This window comes from Capra hircus, chromosome 2 (assembly GCF_001704415.2).
Source record: "Capra hircus breed San Clemente chromosome 2, ASM170441v1, whole genome shotgun sequence".
In the NCBI taxonomy this organism is placed as follows: domain Eukaryota; kingdom Metazoa; phylum Chordata; class Mammalia; order Artiodactyla; family Bovidae; genus Capra; species Capra hircus.
Genome location: NC_030809.1, coordinates 63,486,856 through 63,502,456, shown reverse-complemented (window position 1 = coordinate 63,502,456; position 15,601 = coordinate 63,486,856). Strand labels below are relative to the sequence as shown.

General features: G+C 49.4%; 1 protein-coding gene across 4 annotated transcripts in view; it reads left to right on the top strand.

Moving 5' to 3' along the window:
• The window catches only part of GLI2 (GLI family zinc finger 2), a 259,097-nt gene that overhangs the window by 135,626 nt on the left and 107,870 nt on the right, over nucleotides 1-15,601 (top strand). The window contains exon 1 of one of the 4 annotated variants that reach the window (XM_018061652.1): nucleotides 41-1,042. The exons of the other annotated variants lie outside the window; for them this stretch is intronic. The gene's annotated coding sequence lies outside the window, so the exon portion shown is untranslated. Of the gene's footprint in view, nucleotides 1-40; nucleotides 1,043-15,601 lie in introns of those variants that run through there. 4 annotated transcript variants of the gene reach the window in all.

Here is a 15,601-nt window from a genome sequence, read left to right as displayed (position 1 = left end):
GCCTTGAGATCAAATGGGAGAAAGGGTACAGAATGTCCTTGGGGGTAAAAGGGCCGAAGATGACAATGGTACTGACCACTTTCCACCCCAGTGGGCCCCTCCCCTCCGTGAGCAGAAAATACAGAATTTTTCCACCAGTTTGGCACCTGGCGAAAGCGGTCCAGGAGCAAGGTGGAGGCTTTGTAGATCGGCGGTCCTGGCCGGCCTCCCCTGGCAGGTCCACAAGCTGTGTTTGATGGGCACTGCTTGTCCCAAGGTAACTGCCATGGCCCCCCTCTCTATGGAAGGGAAATGAAAGAAGAAGGGTGAGTTTCCTAGCCTGGGGAGAATTCCACACTCAAAAGACAAACTGTACGTGTCATTTCTGCCAGTTGGCTTGGGGTCACATCCTCCTTGACCCCTACCTGTGAAGGGCCACTCTGCAGGCCTCTGCTCCGTAGCTCTGTGGCTCTCAGTGTCTGCACAGGACCAGGGAATCTTCCAGAGATTCCTTGGGGACAGTGGCCTGGGGTCCACTTGCACCTTGGGCAAGTCACCTTCCCTTTCCTGGGCTCCGTTTCCCCTTCGTCCTCCGGGTCTGGATGGACCCCTGAGGTCCCAGCCAGCTCTTTCTCCCTCATTGGGGGCTGCAGGGCAGGGAGCTTGAGGCACTGCGGCCCCCCAGCTCCAGACCTTTGCCCCGGGACAGCCCAGCCCCGTGGAGGACCGGCGCACAGGCAGCTTCTCCCAGCAGGAAGGTGCTACAGTTCCCGGCCAGAACGTTCCCCGTAGGGAGGTGAACACGCTGCCCGCAGCGGCAGCCGGATCCCCTAGTCCAGCCGGCCTTTAGATTAGCCGCGTTCTTAAACCCTCCCGAACGAGGGAGCGAGCGCCGGTCATCAATGATTCATGCGCCCCGCCTCCCTCCCGGCGGCCACTTGATGTTCCCTCCCGCTGCTCCATCCCGAGGCTCCGGCGGCCTCTCGCCCGCCCGGCGGCACCCTCCCCCGCACGGCCGCCCCTCCAGGCGGGTGGCATTCCTCCTCCCTCCCGGCCGCACTGGGTAAGTTGAAGGAGAAAGACCGCTTTCCCGCGACGCTTCAAGTGGAAATGAGGAGGCGGCTGCTCTTGTTTGCACAGGCCTGGCCTGCAGGTTCTGCTGCCGCGTCGCCGCGCTCCAAGTTTGAAGTTGGGAGCATGAGTAGGGCCCAGCCAGGGGGAAGCTGGCTGGGGGAGGTGGGGGGAGAGGTGGGGGCGGGAATGCAAAGAGCTGGGGTGGGGGGTGGGGAGGCAGGACTTTGGCCACTAGAGAGAGAGAGAGAGAACAGAATTCGGAAGAAAGTGAAGTGACTCCTGCTTGGCGAAGGAAGGAAGAGGTTGTCTGGGATTAGGTGGGAGGCAAATTCACATCGTCAATTGCAGGATTTCTTCCCAGTTCCTCCTCCGGGACAGATAGCCCCTGAAACTCTTCGGGTGCCCAGAGAACTTTGAACTGGGAGCTGCTTCTGAGATCTGGCGAATCGGGGAGTCTGGGAGCTCAGCCTTCAGCACTGCAATTCCCTGGTGGTCTCAGCAGCAAGGAGGATTCGCAGACAAGAATCTTTATTGTCTGTGGAGCCTCAGCTCCGAGTTACTTAGAAAAACATGTGTGTGTTAAAGCTGAGCTTCCCTGGGGAAGACACTGTGTTCGCATGAGGAATGAATTTGGGAAAAGTTGAATTGAGGAGAGGAAGAAACAAAATCGTATTCAGAAGGAATGTTCTTGAGGCTTGGCAAAATCTGGAAGACACTTTCTTTCATTGTCTCTTTTTAACATCCTTTTGATTCTTCCTCCTTCTGGCTTCCAACAAGTCCTTACTTGGCTTGGCCTTCAGGTCCCCAGGAAAGAAGCCCCCAGGGGTCCTAAAAGTGGGGAACTTGTTCCAGTGGGGGAGATGGTGCCCCTGAGGCCTTGGGAGTACCTCCCTGGTGTAGTGAAATTCACACTCTCAGGGGAGGGCCAAGGAGGGACAGAGGCCCTCCTCAAGGGCTGGTCCCTGGGACATCTGTGTTTTCCCCTTCGCTAGTTGGAAACAGAGAGTTACAAAGGGAGGTAGGGTCTTCTTCGCAGCTGCCTTTGGGGAAGTGGTGACACGACCCCACCATGTCAAATCAGAGTCTGCTTGTGCTAAAGGAGAAGTGTTGGAAACCTACACGTAGTGGGCGTAGGGGAACAGCTGCTGTCAGCTGGAAATATGCTTCTCTGTGTTATAAAGGGAAACCTTCCCAGGCAGAGGGAGCTGCGTGTCATCGCCCTATGAGAGGGCAGGAGGAGAGAGGAAAAGTCACTGTCCCTGGAACGTGGTGAGGGACCAGGGAAGGGTGAGGATGAGATGAGAGAGGAGGTGGGCCCCCTGATGTCACAGGCATTGAGAATTGGGACCCCCCTGATCCTCAGGGAAGCAGAAGGACACACCCGATAGTCGTGTGGAAAAATCTCTGTTTCGCTGCCGTGCTGAGACGGGGCTGGAGGGATGGGACAGATGGCCTTGGAGGGGACCAAGACAGGGCCTGGCAGAGATGAGCATGGCCTGGCCTGGAGCTGGGTGGGGAGGGTGCTTCCTCTGGCCAGCTGTTGGTGAGTCGGGGACGGACTACAGTCAGGGGGCCAAGGCCCTGGGCATTTGAGTACAAAGTGCCATTCAGTATAATGGACACAGCTCAGTCTTGCCCATTTGTGGTTTTTAAACAAATCATGATCCCTACCTTCCAAACAATTTAAGGTTTTTTTCCCTAGCCAGCCCCATCACAAACTTTTGAAGCATGAAATGAATTTTGCTGCCCCCCGCCAATAGGATCCTTTCCCTAGATAATGGATTTTATGAAATGGCTATAATCCTCCTAGGTAATGAGCGAAAGCTACACTCTCCAGTTGGACCCGGCATTCCTCTTCCTGATTTATGATGTATTGGTTAAAATAGTAAACTGATAGCAGTCGCAAAATAGTCATCAATCACCAGGCAGTGTTGTTTAAACTATAGAAAGGTTTCCAGAAGGGAGATGCTAGAAGCCAGCAAAGGAACAGTTTGGCAGTACCAAAGGCGTAAAACACCAATGAAAGCAAATCTATGTGCTTGTATTTTGAAGTTGGAGAAATGGAGTGAGGAAGGACCTGCAGGCAAGCCTGTCTCAAAGGTCAAGGGATGTCCCCTCCTGGGCTCCAGACTGCAGGGGGTCCACAGCTCTCTCTGTTTGACTTGGAGTTTGTTTCTCTTTCTAGACATTTTTGGAAATGTCCCCAGTTTCTAATATGTATAAGAATGTTGGGCTAATGGGTGGTGTTGAGTTTTAAAGCAAAGTCTGTCAAATGTCTAAGTGGCGTCAGTGTATCTTAACTATCACTGGAGTACAGAGCCTTAAAGTGTTGGTTGGTGCTTGAGAGACTGATGTTCTTGGGAGGCGGGGCGGGGGGGGGGCGGGGCGGAAAGCTTGGTTTGGTTTGCAGCATTGTTTTCACAGAATTGCCCCTGTTGCAGTTAGTTATTTCATAACTGTGGATTACTTCTGTGAGTTTAAGTGGAAAACTTTTCCATCATTGGCTGAATGAATGAATGGGAGAAAAACTGTGACGATCTGTGTTGTGTCTTGGTAACCCCCTCCCCATTTTATAGCTAAGGAAACTGAGTCCTGGGAGAAGGGAGCAACTTGGTTTGGGTCTCGTAGGGAATTGGTGAAGTTTTTGGAGTGGGATGGACCCCAGTCAAGGTGCGATTCTCAATGACATCGACCAGAACTTGAGCTTTGCAGGTGACATTGATCCGTAGTTGTGTCCGTTTAGTACTAGCCCTGCGTTGGAGGGCAGGGTATAAAGTCGGCAGCAGGTGACCCCTGGGGTGAGATTGCATGGGTGCCTCTGCCCCTCCCAAGGGCTGTGCCACATGCCAGCTTCAGACCCTGCTCCTGCTAGAGGGCCACCCGGCCCCTGGTTGGAGCCAAGTGCCAGGAGCCCCAGAGCCTCCGGATGGCTGTCATCCGACCCCTGAAACTTCCCTTTTTTATGGAGCCTCCTACAGAGCTGGCAGCCAGCAGGCATGCAGTAAATGCGACCCGTGTCCACCCTTTCAGTTCAGTAAGCAGCCTTCAGGCACCAACTCTCTGGGCCAGGCCCCGTGCCAGCGCACAAACGGAAGTTCAATAAGAGATAGTTGGAAAGGCCACTTGGGATCTGGGACAAGGCTGTCAAGCCCTGTCCTGGAGGTCAGGACTCCCAAATTGAAGAAAGCAAATGCCAGGACGTGGAGGAATAGACAGGATAGAGTGACTCATGACTGTACTAGTCTTGAACTAGTGAACTAGGAGAACGAGGCAGCCCTTCCCTCCGGCCCTTCCTCCAGGCCGCAGCCACCAGGCTTCCACAGGGGCCAGATGCTGACACCCCTGGGAGCCTTCCTTATCCTAGTCATGGCTTTTATCTCAGTGAGAGGGGTTGCATCCCCCGTGCCTGCGCTAAGCTGGGCGTGGTGGGCGCTTTGTGAGCATTTGCCTTCCAAATGCACAGAAGGGGCTGGCTTTTTGGAAACCTTCCCTCCAGGGGTCCTTGCAAGACTGGAGATCCTGGCCTAGGCCTCCCCATCCCTTCTTCCCTCCCCGCAACTCTGTCCTGACACCCGGCCAGCCACACCCACCCAGGACAGAAACTTTTCTGTCCCTCTGTGCACCTGGCTGTCCAAAGGTGAGCGCTAAGCACATCCAATCTGCACTCTTCTCAACGTGCGGTTTGCACAGGATGGCTTTTGTTCTTGTTAGAGTCGCTAACCTCTAAATCTATTTAACACCCCTTCCCTGGTTGTCCATCATTATGACACATGATTTTCCAAAGGATTTACTATTAGTTAGCAGCACAGGGCTTTCTCCCTGGGGTCGCAGCTACTTGCAGTGAGGAAAATGCATGTTCAATGTAGCAATTTGTCTTTTTTTTATATATTTATTATAAGAGTAAATGAGTTATTGTTGGAGACTTCAATATTATTGCAAATTAGGTGCTGCACATGGAGCCGGGCCCATTTATTATGTTTTCAAACTCCCACGGCAAGCACACCCGTTCAGAAACCGGCGGAGAATTCGGGCCCTTCCCAGGGGGCACCAGGGAGGGGCGCTCAGGGTCTTTGCACTGTGCTGGGGTCGAAGGAGATAAGGAGCTGCCTGCTGAGGCAGGGAGGGAATAGGAGTTGGTCTCCTATTCCCAGGCAGTCAGGGGTGGGCGGCCAATGACCCGAGTCAGCAGGCTGGAGCAGGCAGCAGCGACATGACCTTAGACCGTGACACCCGCCCTGTGACCTGCTCCCAGCCCATGTGGGGCAGTCAAGAAGCTGGGGTTGAAGATCTGTGCCTGGGGAGTCCCTGGAGCTGTAACCTCACTTCTGGCCTGGTGGTCCAGCCTCAGAGGCTGCATTTGTGTTCTGATTCAGGATGAGCTTCTGAGGGATGTAGTGGTGGTGGCTGGGCCCCTGCTAAGGTGTTGCTGTACCTGCTCACCCTGTTTGATAGCTGCTGCTTGGTCTGGAAGTGGACACAGGGGCTTTAGGATGCTCAAAAGAGAGCTGGGTCCTTGTCCACCAGAGCTGAATTCCACGGGGCAGAGTGAGAGGGCCCCATGCCATCAGAGCCAAAGAAGGGTGGGCAGAGACCCTGGCATGCAGGCCCTTCTTGAGACTGGAGAACCAAGGGAAGGCCACCTAGCCAGTGGTCCAGTGGTCAGGGACACAGGCTTCTGCAGACCGACCAGCCCAGATCAGAGTCCTGCTGTGTGTCCCCTCATGTTTGTGTGACCGTGGACACGATGCTCAGTCTTGCTCTGACCTTCAGGTTCTCCTCTATAAAATGAGGCTGATAGCCCATAAGCATCACTGAGATTTGATACTCATGTCTCTTGAACTCTTAGCATGGTACTCAGCCCAGAGGAAGGGCTCAAACTGTTATTTGTTCAGTTTACTCTTCCATGGGCTTTTCTGAAAAGGGGAGGCTAAACCTTAAACATGAATTATTCACTTGATTTGATTGTAGTAGTAACATATGTGAATGGCAGGTGCAGAGGGATCCCTCCCTCCACACCACCTCCCAGACAGAGCCCATGGTGAAATCTTGGACCACGTGCTTGCATTTCCTTCTGTGTCCACATATTATACACACACATCTATCTTCTTTTCTTTTTTTAACAAAATGGGATTGTATTGTATTGCCTGCTTTGGAACCTTTTTACCGGCCAGGGCATCCTGCCCACTTCACTACCCCCTGTCATTAAAATTCTACCACTGCTGTTCTCAAACGTTTTGGTCTCTGGACTCCTTTATGCTCTTGAAAATTATGGAGAACTCCAAAGAGGTTTCTCAGAAGTGTTGTATCTATCGATATTTACCATTTTCAAAATTCCAACTGAAAAATGTGAAAGATATTTTCAATTCATCTTAAGATAATAGTTACAAAGCCACTTCAAGTTAAGGAAAACAAGCCATTTTTAGGAAAAATATTTTCCAAAACAACAAAAAAAGAAAAGAATGACCTTGTTTTTCAACTTTACATACCCCTTAACTGTCTGGTCTTATAGAAGGTAGCTTTTTCATATGTTTCCTGCATTTGATCTGTTCCGTGGTAGCCTCTGGGAACCGCCACTGTCCACTCATGAGAGAGCAAGAGGGAAAAAGATAACATCTTAGTAAAAGATAAAGATAGTTTGAATTTGTGGAACCTCTGAGAGAGCCTTGGGGTCCTCAGGGATCTTTATGCTCTGGTCCCCTTTTTAATGCCTAGAGAGTGTTTGCGGCCTCCCCAGCTGAGGGTGGGCCATAAGCATCCCTAGAGCAGTCAAAGGCTCCCTGGACAATGCTCTTCCTCTGAGCATTTGGCTGCATCTTTCTCCCCATTACCTTACAATGGAACCAATGTCATACCTTGCTTATGTGCAGGGTGTGTAACTGCTGAGAGCATTTCATACCTCCTTGGCCATCTTTGGTGTAGATGCCCAGGGTCTTCAGCCAGCCCAGCACCTCACCCAGATCAACTTCTTTGTCCAGAGGCTGGTCCAGGAGGAAACTGATGCCCCAGGGTCTAGCCACACGGGAAAGCCCCCAGGTCCTGCCTGTCCTCACCCCAGAGCGCTTCTGGCCTCAGGCCTCAGGCCGTGGTCCCTACTGGCACCCGAAAGGCCGGAAAGACGACACTGAACTGAACAGGGCTGCTCTTCCAGAACCGCCCCTCAGGCCAACAGAGCCTGCTCTGTGAGGGCCCTGTAGGTCTGTGCGAGGGCCCCTGTTTGCCTTGGCGTTGGCCTGATTGCTCGTCTGGCGGGTCAGCGCTTTTCAAAAACTGGCTGCGGTGTTCTAAAACTTTATTTTTCAAGAATTCCTGGACCTGGAGCAAGGAGGAAAAAAGTTAGGATAATAATCAGAAGAACCAGTAGCCAAAGTAGAGTGGTAAGGATTTGGAGATACTGAGAATCATCAGAAAGCAGCACAGATCACCCGTTAGGAGGGAGGCTTGTGGTGGGTGGGTGGGAGCCACGGCCCGTGTATGTGGAGCAGGGCTGTGCCGCCTTCTCCCTGCGTCAGCGTTTGGGGCAAGGATGGATGTGCCCGGAAGCGGCTGCGCTCCTGTCTGTGTAAGCAGGGCCCACATCGAACATCCGTGGGTGGCATCCATCATCCACGACCTGTAGCATTTGTGCTGGTTGTTTATGGTCTCCTGGCGCGCATTGTTTTCTCGGGGCTGAAATATAGCACGCTAATGAGGTATCTCTCTGCTCAGGAGGATGCGGGCGGCCTGGAAAGATGCCTTGGCAGCATGCTGACTAGTTTGTCAACAGCTGCATGCTGTGGCAGCTGCTGTCCGTGCAAAGAAGAAAAAGGAGTGTGGAGGCTGGTGCTGGGAGAAGCTGCAGGGAGGACCCAGTGGGGGCTGGGTGCCTGGGAACCTCAGGTCAGTCAAGGGTGTGCCTGGAGGCGACTTTCATTTGGGATGTTTGTTCCTGGGACTGATGGCCCTGGGGCCAGCAATCACTCAGTGGAATGTGGCTGGGGGAGGGCCAGGGGGGACAGGTAGACCTAGGTTTGGGTCCCAGATTTCTCCCCATTCAGCCTGAAATAGGCCTCATCCATCAGGTGGATGGGGCTACCCACTCTTGTAGGTGTTGGGAGGCTTGACTGTGGCTTGGGGCTGTGCTGCATCTGAGGTGGCGGGGCAGCTGGGGGTGGTAGCTGAGCCTAGCATGGCAGACTTTGTACTCATAGGGGCTCCTGTTGATCAGGAACCTGGGCGTGGGCAGGCGCTACCCCTGGCGGCACATGGTGTCTGATCAGAGTGGAGGCCGAGTGAGCATCTGCAGGTGGCTTGACAGGCACAGAGTGGGCTCAGGGGCCAGGGGACCTGGACCAAATCTGGGGGAAGCCTCAGGAAGCACCTCAGGGACTTGTGCTCTGGGTACCAGAGTGCTTCTGGCCAAGGTGCTTCTCATTTGGAGGGAAGTCATATGAAAGGCAAGTGGCCCAGATGAGGAAGGGGAGGGGTTTGGGAGGAGTTTGAAAACAATTTTCAAGCCAAACAGAGTAAAACACATATCATATGGTATCATTTTTATGTGAAATTGAACTGGGAAAAAAAAGACACAAGTAAACTTATTTCCAAAATAGAAAGGGAAGGAGCACAACCCTGTGCTCTGTGACAATCTAGAGGGATGGGATGGAATGGGAGATGAGAGGGAGGTTCATGAGGGAGGGGCATATGTATACCTATAGCTAGCTGATTCATGTTGACGTATGGCAGAAACCAACACAACATTGCAAAGCAATTATCCTACAATTAAAAATACATAAGTTAAAAAAAAAAAAACAGAAAGGGACTTATGAACACACCAAACAAACTTATGGTTACCAAAGGGGAAATGGAGGGGGAATAAATTAAGAGGCTGGGATTAACAGATACATACTGCTGTCAGTTCAGTTGTTCAGTTGTGTCCAACTCTTTGCGACCCCATAGACTGCAGCACACCAGGCTTCTCCTGGAGCTTGCTCAAACTCATGTACATTGAGTCGGTGATGCCATTCAACCATCTCATCCTCTGTCATCCCCTTCTCCTGCTGCCTTCAATCTTTCCCATCATCAGGGTCTTTTCCAGTGAGTCAGTTCTTCCCATCAAGTGGCCAAAGTATGGGAGTTTCAGCTTCAACATCAGTGCTTCCAGTGAATATTTAGGACTGATTTCCTTTAGGATGGACTAGTTGGATATCCTTGCAGTCCAAGGGACTCTCAAGAGTCTTCTCCAACACCACAGTTCAAAAGCATCAGTTCTTCGGCACTCAGCTTTCTTTATAGTCCAACTGTCACATTGATACATTACCACTGGAAAACCATAGCCTTGACTAGATGGACATACTGCTATACATAAAATAAATAACCAACAAGGACCTACTGTATAGCACAGGGAACTCTACTCAATATTTTGTAACAGCCTATTAGGGAAAAGAATCTGAAAAAGAATAGATATATATATATTATATATGTATGTATAACTGAATTGCTGTGCTGTATACCTGAAACTTACATGATTTTGAAAATCAACTGTACTTCAGTAAAAAATTTTAAAGAGAGAGAGAATGTATCCTTGGATTGGAAGAGCCATGATACATGCACCATGTCCCTGGTGAAACTTCCCAGCTTGTAACAACAACAACTAATAATACTGGCTGCTCCTATTTAGGATCCACTAGCCGTGGCCCAAGCCCTTTACAGACACCATCTTTTTTCTTGTCCTCACAACCCTACCTGTGTTATTACCTATAAACTCTGTACAGTCAGTCATGATACAAATCCTGGGAGGATTCTAATGGAATTCTCCAAGTTGATTGTAAAATTCACATGGAAGAGGAGCTCATCCTACAGAGCCAGGACTGTTCTGGGAAGGAAGACAGTGATGGGGATGGGAGGGCTGCCCTTGAGGTACCGAGCTGGAGTGATTATAGCAGAGCATTGCATCAGAATGAAGAGTCCAGAAAGACAGAAATGTAGAATTGGAGGGTTAGCCTGTTTTTAACAAGGAAGTTTATTGAAATTAGTAGAGAATGATAATGGTTTTGTTGGTAGAATTAAGACAGTGGGTTAGAGAGAAAGAAATTAAATTCATAACTCCTTTTTTTTTTAAAATTCAAGTTGTGTAAGTAAACTTCTCTATTCACCCCAACACTTTGGCTGCCATGGGAAGCCTTACACAAGATACAAATGTGAAAGCCTTAAAGGAAAAGATGGATATGCTTGACTGTATCAGAAACGCATACTTCTTCCCTGACATTTTTATCAGGAATTTTCAATACATTTTCAAATTTTTCAAATTTTGAATTTTCAAACATTCAGCAGAGCTGAAAGAAAATTCCTACCCGATTCTGCCATGATCGTGTTCCTCTCCTGGACCACGTATCTGTCTGTCCATCTGTGCCTCTCTGCTACCTCTGTTTCATCTGATTTCTGAGACAAATCAAAGTGAATTGGTGCCATCAGTGAAACGGTAAACTTTTATGGGAAAAAGGTGCTATAAATGAAGTTAAGAGACATGGCAGCTTGGGAGAAAACTTACTACACACAACTGAAGGGCAGGAAACTTCACCAAATGAAGAAAAAGATGGTCCCATTTTTCTAAAGAATAGATAAAACATAGAAATAGTTAATTATGAGAAGAGGAATTGTCAATGTAATTTGGATTAAAGGAAAACCTCTCAACCTTCTTAGTATTTAGGGAGTAGATCTTGAATTGGCAAAGATTTAGTAGTTGGCTAATGTTGAAGGAAGGACAGGATGCATGCTAACGGCTCTGTCTTGGCCGCTGGTACAGTGTAGCTGGGGCTGGGGGCCTATGGCAGCAGGTAATGACAGTTTCCCTTCTCAGGATCTACTCTGGAGGAGCATGTACCCAATGAAGCCTGCACAAAAAAATCCCTTGTAGCCCTGATTAAAATAACAAAAGGTTGCAAATACCCCAAGCAATCCAGAAATGTTTAAACAAACTATGGCACCTCCATTTAGAGGAACCATATACAGCAGTTAAAAGTGAGTCTGATCTGTTAGTTCTGACATGGGCTGATCTCTTAAGAAGCATCGCTAATTGAACCGTGAACAGACTGTATCTTTTACTTGTACAGTGTGAAGGAGAGAAACTTAGAAATAATACAGCCAGCCTTTACTGGGTCCTTGTGTTTTCAGGCTCTTTCTGCCTGTTATCTCTGTTCCTTGACAGGAGTCTATGTAGTCCTATTCTTCCCATTTCACAGATGAGGACAATGAGGTGAGTCTTGCCAGGATCACATCTAGACTTTCCTGCCTGCAAAGCTGTTGCTGTTTCTGCAACACCTTCACTTTATCTAAACAGGAAAAAATGATACCTGTCCAGAGCAAAAGCTCAGGAAATTGAATTCCCTCCCTACCTTCAGCTTTCAGACCTTGCTATTATTCAAATACTATTATTTACACACACACACATATATATAGCTGCAGATCAGAAACACCATTTAGGTACAAGTTGGAGAAGGCAGGGGACATGTCGTGGGCAGGGCACTTTGTAGAGGGTCTGGTGTCTAGAGGTCTAGTTTCTTTTTCCCTGGGGCTGGCCAGAGGTTACTGAGGCTGCCTTCCTTGCTGAGCATGCATCTCTGCTGGAGGAAACAAACTCTGCGGGGTGATGTCATGGAGCTACTCCCCATAGTGTCCTGCTGGCCATGCATGGCCTGACCTGGAGGGCTCACAAAAAACCAAACTGGGCTCAAAGCCAGCTGCTCCCTAAAGCTCATCAGAACTTCCCTCTGCAAAGATGCTTGATCAAATCTCATCTGAGGAACATGTTAAAACCCCTTCATGGGGTTCTGATAATCACCAGAGAAGTAAGATAAGCTAGGGATGACAGATGGGAGGGGGCTGCTCTCCCAAAGGCTTGTAGCTGGCTGCAGAGGGATGGAGTGCTAGGTGCAAGGGATGCCCAGGGGGTGGACGTGGTGTCTTCTCAGGAGTGGCCTTGCTCCTCGGGGTCTCTGTGGGCTGGATCTGGCCGACCATCAGGGTGGAGCGAGGCTCTGCAGGCCCCAGCTGAGGCAGGCCCGGAAGGTATTGATGGACAGTCAGGGGCAGGCCAGTGTCAGGATCAGGCACCTGGGTTCCAATAGATCGGTCTCACTCAGCAAAGGCTGACGCTTCAGGGTCCTGTTTGCACAGCCCCCTCCATGGCCTTGTGATGCAGCGTAGACACATTGTTTGTTATCTCTTTTAAAGAGCCTCCCTTATCCCAACTGTATAAGCTTCAGGTCCCATGGAACCTGGACTTGTCCCTCACACAGTTGGTAGCAGTAGGTTGAAGGGCAGAAGAGCTGAGAAGGCCTTGCCCAGGCATGGGTGTGGGGCCTGGGAGGGATCGGGCCTTGGCCCTAGGTCTGCAGGTAATGCGTCTGTCCCAGGCTTGACCCACCCTACCCCCCACCCAGTGTGACCGTGCGGATTGCTTCCCCTGCAGATCTGGAGTGGGAGGCCCTGTCTATGGGACCCCTGCTGCCCACTGGCGCATCAGCCTAAGCTTTCTGAGACTGGCCTCCAGACCCCGTGGACAAGTTCTGTGTCACTTATTGATTTCTCTGGAGCTTTGAATGCAGACACTTGAGAAAGTCTTTAAGTAAACTCCTTTGATTAAGTGTAAAAAGGACTACACATCCTTCAAAAACAGTTATGAGAATATACATACAACAAAGCACACATCTCATTTTTTCCTATTCCTTTTTTAAAATTGAAGTATAATTTACAGTCATCATGTTAGTTTCAGGTGTGCAGTAGAGTTATATAGAGTTATTCAGTTATATATACCTATGTATCTATTTTATTTCAGATTCTTTTCCCTTAAAGGTTATTACAAGGTGTTGAACATAGTCCTCTGTGCTATACAGTAGGTCCTTGTTGTTTGTCTGTTTTTTATATAGTGCCGTCTATGGGGTCGCACAGTTGGACACGACTGAAGCGATTTAGCAGCAGCAGCAGCAACTGTGTGGATATGTTAACCCCAAACTCCAGATTTATCCCTCCTTTCCTTATCCTTCAGTAATCATGTTTGTTTTCTCTGACTGTGGTTCTGCTTCTGTTTTGTATGTAAATTCATTTGTATCATTTTTTTTTTTTTAAAGATTGCTCACAGAAGCCATATCACATGGTGTCTTTCTCTGTCTGCCCTACTTCACTTAGTATGATCATCTCCAGGTCTTTCCATGTTGCTGCAGATGGCATTATTTCATTCGTTTTTATGATGAAGAGCATAACATACGTTAAGTGTACTACGTTGGTGAAATTTTGTCATTTGAACACGTTGATCTAACCAGCAGGCTTCCCAGGTGGTGCTGGCGGTAAAGAACCCACTTGCCAGATTGTAGGATCAATCCCTGGGTCGGGAAGATCTCCTGGAGAAGGAAATGGCAACCCACTCCAGTTATCTTACCTGGAGAATCCCATGGACAGAGGAGCCTAGCAGGCTATAGTCCATGGGGTCACAAGAGCCGGAAATGACTTAGCAACTAAACCACATGTAACTAGCCCCCAAATCTCAAAACAGACCAAAGCCAGCCTCTGGGAGCTCCTGTACCAGTCCTAGTCTCTGCCACCCCTGCCCCACCCCAGGCAACCCCTGTCCTGCCTCTGGTAGCATCTCTTGGCTTTGCCTGCTGTACGCTCTTAATGTAAATGGAATTATGTGCTGTGCGCACTTTTGTGTCTGGCTTCTTGCTTGTGTTTGGGGGATTTGCTCATGTTGTTACATGGCCTGGTGGTTTGTTCCTTCTCACTGTCAAATGGTATTGACTCCTTTTTGGTGAATACAGTATCATACACTGTATGGTTCCAGTACTGATGGGTGTTGAGTTGTTTTCTACTGGGGGCTGTTCTGTGTGTTCTGTGTTCCTTGTGCACATTCTTGTGTGGTTTCTGCGGACATACAGGTACATTTCCACTGGGAAAGTACTTAGGAGTAAAACTGGGATCTTGGGTATGTGTGTGGTCAGCTTTCATATTTACTGTCACTCGTCCAAAATTGTGTACCAGTTGCCTCAGTTTTGATACTAGGATTTGCTATTCAAAGGTTGTTTGTTTAGTTTTAAAAAATTTTCTGTATTAACATCTAGGAAAAATTATTTGGGTAGGGATGGCTACGTGAAAGTGTTGACTGAGCCTGAGTCCCTGATGGGAAAGTAAAGAATTGTGAACTGTAGCAAATAGACCTGGAGGGATATTCACTCACACACAGACTCACTGGCTCACATGTCTTTTCTTCTTCCAGCCACAAATATTCACTGTGGCCTCCTCCCTCCTAGAGGCCAGCTGAGCAAGAAAGAAAGACAAAATCAGATCCTTTCTATCGTAGAATGTATTGGTTATTTTTTATGGCCATTAAAGGCTCTCACTGAGGAAGGCCATCTGTTTATACAGTGAGGTCCATGCAGAGCTGCCTAAGCAGAAATCATGGGTGCAGTAAAGTCACTTCATAGTGTTGAAAGACTTGGCTGAATAAAGGGGAAAGTTTAAATAAATTAATGCCTGTCTATGGAATGAAGCAGTTTGAATCCTCTAAAATGTTATTTATGTAGAATCTTAATGATGATATTAAAAAACAGAATATAGAATTATATACACTGTATGAAATGTATTTTTCAAATGTGAAAACCAGTGGAAGTGTTAGTTGCTCAGTTGTATCCAGCTCTTTGCAACCCCATAGACTGTTGCTCGCCAGGCTCCTGTCCATGGAATTCTCTGTACTGGAGTGGGTAGCCATTCCCTTCTCCAGGGCATCTTCCTGACCCAGGGATTGAGCGTGGGTCTCCCACATTGCAGACAGGTTCTTTACTGTCTGAGTCACCAGGGAAGCCCATTTTTCAAATGTATTCTGTAGCCAAGAGGAAAAAGGCAAACTTGGCTTACTTTTTCTGGTTTTAAAATTTTTTCTTCTACTTGAAATATCCCTTGAACTCCCTGATTCTGGCACCATTCTGCCCTGTTGGCACACACCCACATCTGGGTATAGACACAGAGGGGTGGGGTGCGTGTGCGTGTGCGTGCACATGCTGGACACAGCACTGGGGTCCCAGTCTGTAGTCGCCTCCTGGATCTAGGAGGTGATCCACCAGGGCAGGGACTTCACTTTCTGTGGCTTCTGCGTGCCCCACCCCAAACCTTTCCTCAGCTGGCTTCGGTTTAGGCAAGAGGACTTTAGCCAGGCATTGCCCACCCTGGAGCAGTTTGCAGAAAAATGGGGAACAGACCAGGTGTTGGGAAGAGCTGGAGGAACCGTGTCCCTGGTTTCGGAGCTTGCCGTTGGTCGGTGAGTGGGTGGGGCAGGTTTGTCTGGAGGCTGCCGCAGGGTCTCTCCAGGTGGGAGATCGTGGGTGGATCCAGGCTGAGCCTGGAGGGAAGGGCTGGCCTCAGAAGGCTGGAGGAAGGAAGGCTGTGCCGACGACTGCCAGCGCCTCATGTCCACCAGTCCGCCTCCGACTGCAGCCCTGCTACGAGCCTGCTGCCTGGGCAGTTCCCAGGCTGGACTGCCGCTCAATGGTCGGGCTGTATCCCTGCAGTAACTGTTACTACTTAG